This window comes from Physeter macrocephalus, chromosome 16 (assembly GCF_002837175.3).
Source record: "Physeter macrocephalus isolate SW-GA chromosome 16, ASM283717v5, whole genome shotgun sequence".
NCBI classification, from domain to species: Eukaryota; Metazoa; Chordata; class Mammalia; order Artiodactyla; family Physeteridae; genus Physeter; species Physeter macrocephalus.
In genome coordinates, this window is record NC_041229.1 from 55308202 (window position 1) to 55313495 (window position 5294).

The 5294-nt window shown below is 40.5% G+C and overlaps 1 long non-coding RNA gene across 1 annotated transcript in view; it reads right to left on the reverse strand.

The window, feature by feature from the left end:
- LOC112066983 (uncharacterized) overlaps positions 1-5101 on the reverse strand; it is a 105482-nt gene extending 100381 nt beyond the window's left edge. Inside the window, exons 1-2 of the long non-coding RNA XR_002893009.2 lie at positions 4774-5101; positions 4235-4536 (exon numbers count right to left, since the gene is read on the reverse strand). This is a non-coding gene — a long non-coding RNA (uncharacterized lncRNA). The remainder of the gene's footprint in view (positions 1-4234; positions 4537-4773) is intronic.
- Between the last annotated feature and the right edge of the window lie 193 nt (positions 5102-5294).

Genomic DNA, 5294 nt, shown 5'->3' on the forward strand with positions numbered 1-5294 from the left:
AAAATCTTTGACAGCAATCCATCATCAGAGAACAAGGTCTAGAGACACACAGTTCTAGAGACACACAAAGCACTTAACAATCTTGCTTCAAAAATATTTCCAGTCCTCTTTTCAATTACAATCTTACTCTTCTCAGTTTAAAAAATTTTTTAAATTTTTTTATTCTAGCTGCCATTGCCTGGACATGCTTTTATTTATGTATTCCCTCCCTCCCTCTTTATTTATTTGCAAAATTTCTATTAAAGACCTAGCTAGAAAATTTCACTTTCAGTGAAGTTATCCTTGCTGTTCCAGCCAAACTTAATTGGTGCCTCCTTTGTGTCTGTTTGTTCATGCCTCTATCCCTGCCTGTATTCACAAAATATTGCAATTCTTTGCTTGCATCTGTGTCTCCCCCACCAGGCTGTCAGTTCCTTAATTGCAAAAATTATGTAGTCATCTTTGAATCTTGAGTCCCTAGCAAAGCAAAACTTCTGCCATGATAAGAACTCAGTAAGGATTTGTCTAATGACCAAAAACAAAACAGGGGGAAAAAAGGAAGGGGAAAAGAAAGAGTGAACAGAAAGTTGGGGGCAGGGAAGTCTTCAGGGATGAAAGTATTGGTAATAAAATTGTTAACGACCTATATTTTACACTCAGTAAATGCTAAGGATTAGGTGTCATTGTTAACTGACAGCTAAGAGGAAAGACTCTGTCCCCAACAGACCTTTCATCAGTCTAATGATTCATTTGCTTCAGTTAGCTTTTCATAACAGGGAAGCTTTGCTTTCCTACAACACTGACAGAGTGATGGGGAAGAAACTATATAGACATCATTTACAAGAAAATGAAAATTATAACCCCCTTTTCAGCTCATGGATTCAGGAAATAAAAAAAGAAGAAGAAAGAAGAGGCAATTAAAAAATGAATGAAACAGCAATAAAAGTCTTGGAGGGTCAATACAAGATTCTGCCAGGACTCAGAGGATTTGTGTATGGTTGAGACATTTGGGGGGATTAAGAAATATTGTGCTGAGGCTGCTCTTGCTACTATACGCTGTAAATGATAGAAATACCAGGGAGTATGGCATTATTTATAGAAGAGGTCATTTCAATTGCTGTGTAAACTTCGGGAGATTGAATGTGCACTACCTTAACCAATCAGATACTTCGTGTTTTCTCTTGGCTTTCCAATCATTTTGCTCTGTAAACACCAGTAGACAAGCAGCTAAACAGTCACTGAAAGAAGATGTGTGGTTCATATATATGGAATCTAAGAAAAAAAAATGTCATGAAGAGATTAGTGGTAGGACGGGAATAAAACACAGACCTACTAGAGCATGGACTTGAGGATATGGGGAGGGGGAAGGGTAAGCTGTGACGAAGTGAGAGAGTGGCATGGACATATATACACTACCAAATGTAAAATAGCTAGCTAGTGGGAAGCAGCCGCATAGCACAGGGAGATCAGCTCTGTGCTTTGTGACCACCTAGAGGGGTGGGATAGGGAGGGTTGGAGGGAGGGAGACGCAAGAGGGAAGAGATATGGGAACATATGTATATGTATAACTGATTCACTTTGTTGTAAAGCAGAAACTAACACACCATTGTAAAACAGTTACACTCCAATAAAGATGTTAAAAATAAAATAAAATAATATTTTCTAAAAAAAAAAACCATTAGTTATCAGAGAAATGCTAATTAAAACCACAATGAGGTATACTACACACCCACTAGAATGGTTAAAATTAAAAAGACTTGACAGTTAGTACCTAGCATATAAGCCCTCCATAAGTGTTAGTTGCTATTTTCTTGTTAAAATAATAATAATAATAAAGATTGTTATTATTACTGGATATGAAGAGTGAAAGACTAACCTGGGTTAGCATAGAATACAAAACCACTATTTTCTTTTATCTAATTTATTTTCTCACTTTATGATTTTAATTTTTTAATAGTTTTTTTCCTGAGTTTCCCCCCCTTCATGTTTTTTCTTCATCTATTTAATTTTACTTGTCAATCTGTTTATTCATCCACTACATTATAAAAGTTAACTTTGGCTCACACCAGACTCCTGACATTGTCCCAGTATGTTAATAGAGACCTTCTCAAAACCTTAAATTCAAGAATATGATAGCATATATCATACCCTCTCCTCCCACCCCCCTCCCCAAAAGAAAGAAACCCACACAATGAAGTATGGTTTTGTGAGAGTGGTAAGGTAGGTTAAGTCATGGAAAGAGGCAAGAAAGCTAAGTTGAGTGTCATTGCAGGGCAATCACCTGGGCTCATTTATCACCTCACCATCTGTCTTAGAAATTGTTACAGATTTGAGGGATAATTTGTGGCAGGCTATCTATGAATGCCAAGGGCCTGCTGTACATAGCCCTTCCCAGATTGTCCCTGCCTACTTTCTAGCCCCACCATGCCATCATGTGCCACACACAAATTCTTGCATTTCTCAAGTATCTCATGCCTCTTTTGTGCCATTGAGTGGAATCACCTCCACTCCTTCTTTTCCTTCTCTGTCTTTGAACTCCTCACCCTCAAGTCCCAGTTATCCATGAAGTTCTCTCTGGATTCTCATGCAGAGCAATCCCATGGCACTTGGGTCTGTGCAGACTTCAATACCACACTTACCACACAAGATTATAATCCTTCCTGTATCTCTTATCACAAAGACTATGGGGCCTCTGGGTTCACTGGATGAAGACCAATTTGGAGGCTCTTACAACAGTTTAATTAAGAGGTGACATGGCTTGAAGTGGGCTGGAGGAAGAGTGAAGGGTCAGGTCATGAGATAGGAGTTAAGAAATGACAGGACTTGGTTGATCAGAGGCATTAGAATGTAGTGGTTGAAGGGTGTACGCTGTGCTGCCCAGCAGCTTAGGTTCTAAATCATACTCTGCCACTTGGTGGCTATGGACCTTGGACAAGTTACTTAAACCTTCTTACTTGTTTTCTTATTTGTAAAATAGGAATAATGACAGCATTTATTTCCTAGGGTTGCTGTGAAGATTAAATGAGTTGATACATATAAAGTGCCTAAAACAGTTAGTACCTAGCACATAAGCCCTCCATAAGTGTTAGTTGCTATTTTCTTGTTAAAATAATAATAATAATGATAATGATAAATATTGTTATTATTACTGGATATGAAGAGTGAAAGAGAGGAAGGAAATAAGGCTAAGTCCAAGGTTTCTAACCTGAGCAACTAAATGGAAGGTGGTATTTTTTCAGAAAACAGGACATTGAAGAAATAACAGAATTGAGTGAGAAGATTGTAAATTCAACTTTTTTTGTTTTTTGCTTGCAGAATCTTAGTTACCCAACCAGGATTGAACCCGGGCCACGGCAGTGAAAGCCCGGAATCCTAACCTTTAGGCTACCAGGGAACTCCCGTAAATTCAACATTTTTCATTAAGACTTTATTCTTTTAGAGCAGTTGTAGGTTCACGACAAGTTTGAGGGGATGGTACAGAGATTCCCATATACCCCGCCTCCCACTCATGATAGCCTCCCCCATTATCTACATCCTCCACCAGAGTGGTACATTTGTTACAACTGATGAACCTACATTGACACATCATCACCCGAAGTCCATACTTTATAAGTTCAATTTTTGATAAGTTGAATGACAGGTGCCTGTGGAACTTCCAAGTGGAGACGTCTAGTAGGCTGTAGGGTGTAAATGTCTGTAGTTCATGAGACAATTGTGGGATGGAGATATAGATTTGGGAATCATCCACACAGGGTAATTCAAATAATGGGCATGGATAAGCTTGCCAAGTCAAGTGTTTAAGGAGCAGCACAGTGGCTAATACTGTTCAAGGTTCTTTCTCTTTCTCTTCTCTTTAGTGTATTAATTATCTGTTGCTGTGTTTACCCCAAAACTCAGTGACTTAAAACAACAGCTATTTGGGACTTCCCTGATGGCCCAGTGGTTACGAATCTGCACTTCCACTGCAGGTGGCTCGTGTTAGATCCCTGGTCAGGGAACTAAGATCCCGAATGCCGCGTGGTGCGGCCCCAAAAAAAAAAAGAAAACAAAACAAAACAAAAACCCAGCAGCTATTATCTCACAGTTTCTGTTGGTCATTAATCTGGGTACAGTTTAGTTGGGTGCCTCTGCCTCAAAAATCTGTCCCAAACCTGCAGTCAAGATGTTAGACAGGGATGCAAGCATTTCAAGGCATATATAGTACTACAAATCTCATAAAAAAAAAAAAAAAGATGAAAAATCCAGCATATCCTACCTGTGGTTACACTCTGTAACTTCCAAGGTTAAATGAGAAGAGGCCAGGCAGCTTCTATCAGTCTATTTCTTGGGATACTCAAGTTCGAAACCCAGCTGCTGTGCTGTGAGGAAGCTCAGGCCACAGGGAGAGGCTATGTAAATGTGTTCCAGCTGATAGTTCCCACAGAGGGCCTAGCTGACAGCCACCATGTGTCCGCATGTCAGTAAGGAAGACTCAGGATCTCAGGATCTATCTATTCCTGGTACATACTTTCCACTAGTTCTCCTTCTTTCAACTCCATCTTTGCCACATCGTTGTCACTAAGAGGAAATGAAGAAATAATAAGGGTAAAGTGCTTAGAACAGTGCCTGACACATAACACCCAGTTACCATTAGCTACTATTAAGATGATTTTAGAAGTTTTTATTGCTCTATTACTTTGCTCTTCGGTGCCTAACGAAGAAATAAAGCAAAAATTCCAAATCTAGTGGATTCTTTTCCCTTCAGCGCCCCATCTGCTTACTGACATAACTAGCTCTTCACCTAGAATTAATTACCTCTTTGCGCTCGTTTGCCCGTCTGAGACCAGGGGATATGTGGCTTGTGCACTAAGACGCTTTAGGACCTAGACTGATGTCTGGGGCGTGGCTGTTGAGACGTGAACAGGCCTAGATGAGGCGGGCGCAGGTGAGAAGAGTAGAACCCAGTTAGGAGACCTCCGACCTGTAAATCAATGTGATCTCTACTTCCCAGGCAACCTCAGGCAAGGACTCCCTGTCTCACGGTTCCGTTTCCCCTTCTGCAGAAAAAGTAATTTATTATTTGTGGTGCTTCCTCTCTCACAGGGTTGCTGTGAAGACCCTGAGGTAGGATGTCGGAGAGAGAACAGTAGGTTATTGCAAGCCTGAAGCCTCAGAAATGGGAGAGAGGAAAGGGAGTCACGTGACAAACTCGTTCCTCTCAGGCCTCCGAGAGTTTGCCCTAGAACGTCTCATTTCTATGGTAGATGGTGCTGGAATTTCCGGGGCAAAGACTTTGCTCTTCCGGAGTAATTGCTACCGCTTCCGGGGCGGGACGG